The following is a 10331-nucleotide window of genomic DNA, read 5'->3' as shown; positions in this document are numbered from 1 at the left end:
GGATATGAGTTTATAGAAGTGCTTCTAAAAACTAAAAATTTGGCAACACTTTAAAATGTATTTTATTAAGATATGAATGTTCAATGTTCTTATTCACTGATGTTAGTGAATGCTAGAGCCATACAGTCATCAACATTACAATGTTGTCATCTCCTACAAACATTAGCCAAAGCAGTTACTGGAGGTGGCCAACTATCCAAAAAATGTGACTCCCCTGGAGGTTTTTTTTGTGTGAACCAGCTCTGCACACCAGAGTCCTCTGTGAACCAGCTTGCTTCTTAACCTGACTTCTCTTGAAACCTCTACAGTCTTTGTGTTTATAGTTGGGAAGAATCTATGTCTCATCTTCCCCTCCTGATTTCAGAGTCAAGTTTCTGGATGCTCAAGGCAATCATTCTCCAAATAAATGAAAATGGTGACATCACTTGGAGTGGGACTTCCACTTCCAGTGGGCCATTTCCTATTCATACAGCAGAGTAACAAGCACTTGTGCTCAAGTCCTTGCCCATCTTCTGATTTGAAGTCTGCAAGATCAGAGGTCACGTCTTTAGAACTGCTGTAAGAACACTGTATCCAGGTGACCTTCATCCAAACCCTGAGGAAAAGACCACAAAGTATTTTTCCGCCTGAACATCTCCTGTGCACCCACGGCATTTTTCCATAATTTGCCCTTTGGAGTCACCAAGTTTATTGAAAAAGAAAAGGTAACCGAATACACTTATTCCATTTGGCTTCTCCTCGTTCGAATTACCAAGGAAAATAGTTATGCCTTAAAGCCTTCATTGCATCTTAAGTTTTTTCTGACGTCAACTATAAACATTGACTCCTAATCTATTTTCATGTGATGCCATATACAAACTTCAGTTGAAAACTGATTATCCCTATCACAGACCAGATCACAAGTTTAGTGTTTTGGTTCAAGTTTTCAAAAAGTGGCATGTCACCTCTTGCTTCTTTCCTATTTAGGCTATGTGGTGTTTTAAATCATTCCTTGTTTGGAAATTTCCTTTTCCTGACTCTTTTGAGACATTTTCATTTCCACCATTCAGTAATAAACTCTGATATCTGTTTATTTTTCAGGCATAATGTGCTCAGAACCTGGAGCATGGGAAGCACCCACATCAATAGCCTAATGCTTACAAAACCTGTCAGACTTAACTTTGCCAACCCATATCTACAGTTCACAAAACTCTGCCAACTTGCAGACCCATGCATGCTCTGCAGCTGCACCATTATTTCATGGACACTTTTGATGCCAAACATTTCTGGTTAAAAGGGCCTTCGAAAAGGTTGTATTTTTGTCAAAGAGAATTTAGGAATAATAAATTGGAAGAAAAAACCTACTGACAATACAAATTTAAGCTGTATTCCTAAATTTCTTCTCAGAACTGGTAATTCCTCCAGGTACGGCAACTATGTCGGACACTACCTATGCTGATTTCATTGCCATGGCATGATGAACACAAACTCTTGGCTGCATTTTTATTTTGCATGGTGCCATACAATGACTGTTAAAGATATCTTGGTGATGACTTTAAACTAGGGCAATTATTCAGCTTCTTTTATTTTGTTGCATTACCTGTGGGAGATAAACTTTGCAATAATAAACAGAGAGATTATAAGCTGATAATAAATCATAAGGTAATTTAACACCGAACGATATAAATGGTCAGTTTTTCCACAGCTGTCTACCCTATGTGAGTAGTATACATTGAAACCATACCCAAGTGAATAGATGACTTTAAAAGACAGAGGAACTTATCACAGGGCTAATGAAAGATCATTTTGCAATTTCAAGAATAATTCTCACTGCTAGAAAGCAAATACAGTTTCTAGCATTTTATCTTTTGTGTCAATTCTCTAATATTGCCTATGGACAGTGTAGTATTATCTCTTCCTATGAAAGTAGGAAATATTTCTTATATTAATAGCATATTGTTTATGTTACATAGAAATAGCACACATTCCAAGCCATGACTAGGAAGTCATAGGGAGAAAACCCTAAGAGTATACTTTTTGGGTTAACTATGTCATTTCACATGAAAAGAATCTCAAAGGCAGTCACATAAGCTACTAAATATAGGGCATTTGAACTTCTCCACCTTTGGGGTTCTTCTTCACATAAACCCTCATGAATCTGCTATATTTGGAAAGAAGTAGGAATACCAGCATAAAAATCTTCAAAACAACTTCTGCTATTTGTTTCCTAGGGCCAGGCTGCCAGACATGCACAAAGAAACCCAGGAAGAACTTGAGCTCAGGTGCTGGGCACGGTTCACATTCCAAAAATTACAGATCAGATTGCAGATCGGGCATCTCATTATCAAGAGTATGATGGGAAGAATGCACAGTCTGGCAACTTCTGCCCTCTGTTGCAATTCTGAGAAATCATGATAGTATTGTCACACTAGGGAATAGTCCTGTCACAGCTGCGCTTTCAGAACATGTTCACCTGCATTAGAAACAGGAACAGAAAGAAATTTGTTGGCAGTATTAATGTATTCCGATTTTGGAAGGAATATCTGTAAAAGGGAGAGTCATAGGTTTAAAAAAGCTATATCCAATAGATAAAGAGAAGGCCGAGCACATTACAGAAGGCATAGACAATGCAGTGCCTCTAAGATATCTCTGCATCTGCAGCTATTACCTGTCCAATCTATCCTGTGACACAGTTCTCAGTCCAAATGCTTCACAATGGGACACAAACACTTCTCTCTTCCTCTCCAGACAACTCTGTGTACACAATTCAAATACTTTACCAGGAAATAACATTGAAATATTCAATTTTGGATTGACTGGTTTTGTTTCGGTGAACTGAACGCGAAAAAAAAAAAACTGGACTCTCTAAAATTTTAGAGTGTTTGTTGTGTAACTGCCAGGTGTCAGACACCTTGAAAACTATTTGTATTACTCCCACTTAGCTAGCAATCATGCAGGTACTACTTGAGTGAGATCTTGGCTCCAATGAAGACATTGCAATTTTGCAACTGACTTATTTTCAAAATCCAAATACAGTTACATTTAAAGGGACACTTAAATCTCTTACATTGTTCTATTCCATTACAGCAAGTCAGTATTACAGACCCCAGCTTATAGATACTGAAGGAAGAAACCATGAGACTGTTACAGTAAAATTTCTCTGAGCTGGAGAAAGAGAGAAACTGGAATGATATCTATCCCATGGGAAATTCAGAAGTGAAAGTCAGCAAGGTTAACAAGTAGTGTTCAATGGCTATTTAGAAAACACAATTAGAATAACAAGAATGAAAGAAGACAAATTTTCTTCATAATTGCATTTAATTGTTTAAACACGGAACTATTTATTTAGATCTTTTAATTCTATATATTTTTCCTTGCTAGTATGAGTGACTGGGATATACTGCATGACACAGACTGTGCAGCTTCAGGGGCAGTTCAGAGCAACACCTCTGACAGCAGTGAACTATCACAGACTTTCTTATCAACTACCTAATTATCTTGGATCTCCATCTTATCATTGTACTGCCCTCATTTACCCCAAACCAAATTACAGCCTGGAAGGAGACTACAGAGGTGATTTGTGTATTTTATCTGATGAACAGTTACATCATGTGGTCAAGTCTGGAAAGGGTTCAAGAGAAATTAAGACAGAACCTTGTATAATTGCCCATTCATAAAGAAAGCATGTCAGAACAATGTCACTGATGTTTTGCCTGGGGAGAACGGGATCCAAGGCCCTGACAATGCACCTAATGACTTCTGCATTCCCACGGTTGTTATACCATTCCTCTTCTTTGTGTTTTCAATAAGCAAATGCAGAGTTGCCTCACATTCTCATTTTCAAGAACCCTGGGTATATGTAGACTCCACCCACTTGGAGGCCCCATTCTATTGCTATAATTATATACACATATATACATATACACTAATTATAGTTATTAATTTAATTAAATAGTCATTAAATTGTATCTTTTTCTGAATAGCCCTTGGATCATTTCACAAATAAAAAAAAATTAGCATCTACATCATAAAAGGTGAATAAAAAAGAGAGGTATGGATATATGCAGATTCCATGGGAAATTAACATAACTTGCATTGTACAAGCACTGCAATGCCTTCTGCAGAAAGCCTACAGTGCATGTTGGGCTGAGCCCCTGGATTTTTCAAGCTTTTAAAAAATCTGTTCCTGGATTACATTGCTAAAAAAAGAACCCAGAAAATACTAAGCAACTCTATTCAGAACAGACGGCACAAAATATTGCCATATTGTGTTTCTTATAGTATTAGTTTATTAATTTTCTTAAGAACTTGCTTTAATAACTGTTATTTTTTGACATAAGAATAAGAAGCTGAAATTCTTCAAGTAATTTATATCTTACGTTGTGTCTACATTTGGTCAGGGTAGCCTGAAGTAAATTAGAGGAAAAACATGCAAGTGTTTTAAAACAAGCACAGTAAGGCTGTTGTAAAAGATACTTCAATATTTATTGAATGCATATGGAGCTGGTTGACGACAAACATAAAGACGTTTGGATATATGATGTGAGGCTTAACAGGCCACACGAAACAGTGTCGCAACAGTTTAAGCTTCTTCTGACTCCTCCATTGACATGAAGAAATCAGGTTCTGCAGTCAGTGGAGTTGTTCTGATTTAGAAGCTTCCAACTGTGAACTTTCTCCTTTATCTGAATTCACTTTTCTCAAAATTACAGGCAGGGCTATTTATTTCACTTAAATATAGATATTTTTTAAAAATTAGGTTAAGTCTGAGTAAGTGTAAAAAGTAACAGCTCTTTGAGCTGGTTGGAAAAGACTGTCTTGTGGAGGTGACTCTCTTGCTCTTAAAGAATATTAGATTTAATACAGGTTTAATTCATACTGTGTATCTTGCATGTGATTCTACTGTTAATATTTTATATAAATAATAGCAGTCCACATAAGAGCAAATGAAAACAGAAATGGCACAAAAAGAGAATGAGAAGAGAAAGTGTTTATACAATCCATGCCTCAGTGGAAATCCAGTTTGCACTATTTTCTGAAATAACCATTCTTAACTCCCAGCTGAGGGGCTTTTCATTTGTCATTTCTGTGTTGTGGTGAGATAGACAAAACCTTTGGGGGAAGGATGTTATCCCCATCTCTTGCATGGGATGACACAACCTGGCTGCTGCTATCTGCTCTTAGAAGAAGCAAGGTATTTCCATTTCCAGAATCCTGTGTTAGTGATGAAAAATGGCCACATTTCAAAACCCTTCTGCTCTTTTTGACCCCCCCCTTCTAAGTTTTCTTTTTAGTGATGACCTCAGAAGCTGTGAATTCTGCATGAGAAAGCAGAGAGGGAGAGTACCTGCTTTGGGATAGTCATGAGCAACTGGACTCCACAGATTAGTTAGCATTCTGATGATAATACGTGACATGCAAATGAAAAGCCTGGTTTGCCTGAAGGAAATTAGTTTCTCGGAATTTGAAGTGCGCTTTATGACTCCCTGCACACCAGATCAGTAGCCATAGTACAGGACTGCCTGCAGTCCCTTCACCACAGACTTCTACTCACAACTGTCTGTGGCCTGAGCTGCAGCTCTTGATTCATCTTAAACACAGCACCCATCATTCCTGTCTTGCAGCTGCCAAGTGCGTTTCCAACCTACAGTCACAAAACCCTCTGCCAGTTCCCTCTGTCCTGTCCCGTGTCTCTCCACTTATTTCTGTTCTGGAATCTTGACAAAGTTCTGCTTGTGCCATTCCCCATTACACTGTTGCCTGGCCTTTGTAGGCCTGGGCAATCCCAAGGGAATCTGTTTCCAGTCATGTTCTGGGGTTCCCCATTACAGACTGCAGCATCCCCAAATTCTCCATCAGTTTCTGATCCCGGCATCAGCCAGTAGGTGTGCCTTTAGTTTCCTGGCACTATCCCGTTTTCTGAGGAATACAGCCTTGGGGTAGGATGCAGAAATTTACTGATTATGATCTTTCGGTCCATTTCCTTTCTTCCCTTCATTGGCTCCTTCTTGCCTCAAGGCCCTCACTGCTCCATCTTGGGAATGACTTTACAGCCTCATCCACCTCCTCATTACAAATCCAATGGGGTTTTGACCTCACACAGGAGAGTCATCTGATGCAGACAGTGATAACCTTCCTGGTGCTGCCAATTGTCCCGAGCTTCACTGGACCGGAGAGCTGCTTTTACTGGATTTCATGCACCAGCTCTTTCAACCTGATGAGGGAGAAAGCATACATTAACTAGTCTGCTTTGTCCCCCTCCCCCAGCCCAATCTGGGAGCAGTGGCCCATGTGCCGTTCTGCCGTGGGTATTTTCATCATCTTTACACCACACTGAGTCATGTTGCAGAATTTGCTAAGGAAAGAAAACATGAAATACTGAGTCACAATCCTTAGAGAAATTATTGCTCTAACTGGTTTATCCAACTGTTTCAGTGTATTCATCTTTCTCATATCCTGCTAATTCTCCACCATTGTATGGACAGAGGAATTCGTATCCACTGTTCTTTTCTACCTTGGAGCCTCAACTTCAAAGGAATCCAAGGGCAATCCTTTGGACTACACTAAAATCCACTCCCTTGCCTAAAGAAATGAACCTGTATCTCTTGTCTGGCTAGAAAAGTACAGCATTAGGAAGGAGTCTGTTTTCCACTGCAGTCAGTGTGACAATAAACAGAAAGGACCATGAGGATTCTAGGGAAGGACCAGGCCACGTGAAGTGAGGTTTTTGAATGGGGGTCATTCCTCTTCAGAAGTAAGAGATGAGGTTAGCCTACTAATGTGCAGGCCAGGAGAGCCAAAGTGAAAAAAGAGTTTTAAATACATCCAACTTAGGCCCAATATCCAACAGCATTTAAAACAAAACAGTTTATTGAGGATAGATGTTAAAAGTGTAGTACAATCAATGGGGTGGCAATGCTGGCAAAGGGTGATTTAATTCTGGGAACAGAGATGAAACGGAGGGGTGGGTGGGGGGAAGTAATTATTAATTTAATTCTTTCAACCTTTTTTTCTCTATTGTGTGAGATGCAAACAAATTGAAATTTTCACACATGCAAAAGAGAGAACAGCCAGAGAAATATGTATACAAGGTCTGAGATGGTCAGATAAATATTCTATTACTCTCAGCCGCACTGAGAAAAAAAACCCATTAGGCAGACAGTCTGGTTTATTTTTCTTTTTTAAAAAGTTTTTGCAGTTTGATTTTAAGAACTCTTCAGAGGTGGAGTGGTGTTTAAAGAGTAGTGCTTACATCTTTTTTTGAAAAGCTTAAATCTTTCTTTTTAAAGCTTAAATCTTCTCATTTTGCATTTCACCCATTTCCTATTTTAATTATATATACTTTGCTAGGGAACATACATAACTACAAACAAAGCAAAACAGGAGTCAGAACTCTCTGTACTCGAGCAATGATTGCGTAGTCACTGTTTCTTTTCAAGGCCATGGCTTCTTTTGAATTTGGAGTGTCTGTCACTCAGTAAAGGGCAGTCCAGCCTTCCTCTGTCCCGCCCCAATCCTTTGTTTCTGCTGGCTCACTGCAGAGTAGTATTTGTGTGACTGCACAGTTAACTGCATCGAAAACTCACCCAATAGTAAAGTGACCTAATAAAACCCGTGTTTAAAAAGTTTTTGTCACCTAATATATCCCATTAACTGAGCCACACTAGCACTAGTGTCAACAAACAAAAAGATGTAGGAGCAAGCATCCAGTGGCAGGAACCCTTGCTGAGGCAGGAGTGTGAGCTTATGCCAGAATGAATATGTCATCATGACCTCAGTCATAGTAAGAGTTTTCACAACTAGCATCTATTTACTCACCTACTTCACTGAAATAAAGAATTTCAGAGGTGTGGGTGAGGATTTGAAAATATCCCACACTCCCTGTGAGGAATGCAGAACACCTTTGAAATACAATCTTATGCTGATTTGGGTACAGATTACTTCAGATGCAGAGATGTAGGGAACAGCCCCTTGAAGTTGTTTTACTAATTGCTCTGCAGGACTGAAAATTCCATGATCCAATCCCACTCCCTCTTACCCTTTCTGATGCAGATCTGTTGAAGTTTCTGTCATACTCCTGTGTTGGAGTATATATCTCCTGACACCCAGTGTATTGGACTGTGTATTATTACACCATTCAGTAGGAGTCAGTAGAGTGGAAATTTATTTTACAGCCAAACACATTATTTATTTGTTGAATGTGACATTCAACAATTCCACTCAATTTTTGCAAAATTGATCTTCTAACCTCCTGAAATATATTTCTAATGAGCACTTTCTGGGCTGAATGTAAAATCTTTTCAAGACAAGCAGGAAAAAAGACTGCCGAATGTCAACAGCAAGCTGAAGTTGACCTAAGACCTGGTGTAGAAATCTCAATGCCTATAAAGCAGAATATATATCCTTGCATGTGCTTAAGTCTTTAGTAACCATCATAGGCACAGGATAATTATTATCTTAATTTGATGAGCTAATTCCCCAACTTGACTTTTGGGCATCTAGAAAAGAGATGTGAAGAGCTTGAATGAAAGGACCATTGCTAATAGTAGAAAAGGAAAAAAAAAAAAAAAAAAACAGAAAACAAGAAATGAGAACTACCCCCCAAGACTACAAAAAAAAAAAAAAAAAAAAAAAAAAAAAAACAACCCTCCAAACAAAACTAACACAAATTAAAAAAAAATAAAATAAACACAAAAAAAACAAAATGAAAGTAAAATCCAAGGGATCTTAACATAAATCTGTATGTAAATTTCAGGAGTGTGAAAGAAATTTGGTACAGCAAATAATAGTTGGGTTTAAATGTGAGTTTGAAAATAACTAGAAAATTGTCTTCTACGCTATGTGGTGAAACGTCATCATCAGAGTTCTAAAATGCAGTCTGGACAGAGATTTAATTAGAGTGGGCAATTTGTCAATGGCAAGGGTTAATAAGACATGAGATGGGTTTTTTTCCTCCCTAGAATAGGTACTTTGCAAGATGAGTTGTTTCTACATTGATGTTGTTAGATCACCATCTAGAGGTCATTTAAAACACATGCTTGTCATTTGACTGGATTTAAAAAAAAATTATTTCTATTTACTAAGGCTGTTTGAGCCAAACAGCACAAATTACTAATAATTGCTTAAGCACTGAAGTGGGAAATTCATTACATTTTCCACTCCACTTCTACCAGTTTCATAGAACACTTCTTGTTCAGTTTCAGTTAGTTGTCAGATACAGAAATATTCAGGATTAAGTGTGATTTTTTTCATATTAGGTAGTGTCCTATTGTTATGATCCTACCCCATTCATTTTCTTTTTTATCTTTCATCAGAGACATACTTTTTTTCAATTATTCCCAAAAGCTTTCACACTCTTTCTTTGCTTTGGGGTCTTCTTAGCTACATAGGGTGAAAGTCCCCAGTGTTTCTGCCTAACAGCATGCAACACCTTTGTATGTCAGATGGTGTCATGATGTCACAAAGTGCCCCAAACAAGACCCTGGTGGTAGTTATGTCCAGACTCCATTATCTGAAAAGCAGCAAGGAGCAAAAGTGTCTTGTGCTAGACAGCAAAATAGGATGGGTGTTAATGCAACCCTGATAATTTTCCTGGGATTTGCCATCTATCTGATGAGTTTGTTCCCGGCCACTTACTGCTCAGTACCAGTGAAAAGTCAGAGCATGATTCGCCCTGCCGAGAATGAACAGGAGGAGGAAAGCAGTCCAACAGCAGGTGAGAGGATGGGCTGAAGAGAGAGGATGAGAAATAAGGGGCTTGGAGAGGAGCTAAGGGCAGGAAATGAGATTAGGTGTAGACACAGAAGAAAAAAAAATATAAAAAGAAAATCAGAGGAGGAACAACAAGATATATGTCAAGGGGAAGTGGAGGTAAGATGATCCCTAAGGAATAGGGACCCTGCAAAGGAGTGGGGTAGCAAGGTAGACAGTGCCACAGGCCACAACAGGACAGGCCTGGGGATGGCAGTCAGGGTCAAACAAGAGGCCACCAGGGAGGTCCATGATGTTGAGACAAGTCCAAGTTCAAGGAGGAGTACCAGTCAGTGTGAGGACCAAACCTAGTGATGGTGACCAGGGTCGGACACAGTCCAGTGATGGCCCAACCCTACTCTTACAGGAGGCAGAGCACATGAGGGACACGCAACTTCAGGCCTTTTAGATCACCCACAGCCCTGACTGCAGCCTCCTGTCTCAGCTGTTCCCTCACACCCTACAGAGATCTGAAAGGAAAGGTCCAGGACATGCCTGGGAGACCAGGTGAAATAATGAAAGAAAATAGAGTCAGACACAGTCCCATGACTACCAAACAAGTCTGTAGTGACAGGGCACATTCAAGGTCAAACCAGGAGGTC

General features: G+C 39.1%; 1 long non-coding RNA gene across 1 annotated transcript; it reads right to left on the bottom strand.

The window, feature by feature from the left end:
- Positions 1-5919: 5919 nt before the first annotated feature.
- On the bottom strand, positions 5920-9375 carry LOC128803588 (uncharacterized). Its single transcript, XR_008435762.1, has 2 exons — positions 9302-9375; positions 5920-6193 (listed from the first exon to the last, which is right to left on the bottom strand). It is a non-coding gene; the product is annotated as an uncharacterized LOC128803588 (long non-coding RNA).
- Positions 9376-10331: the final 956 nt, after the last annotated feature.

This window comes from Vidua macroura, chromosome 2, assembly GCF_024509145.1.
Source record: "Vidua macroura isolate BioBank_ID:100142 chromosome 2, ASM2450914v1, whole genome shotgun sequence".
In the NCBI taxonomy this organism is placed as follows: Eukaryota; Metazoa; Chordata; class Aves; order Passeriformes; family Viduidae; genus Vidua; species Vidua macroura.
Note: the sequence above shows the minus strand (reverse complement) of the source record. Positions and strands in the feature narration are given on the sequence as shown.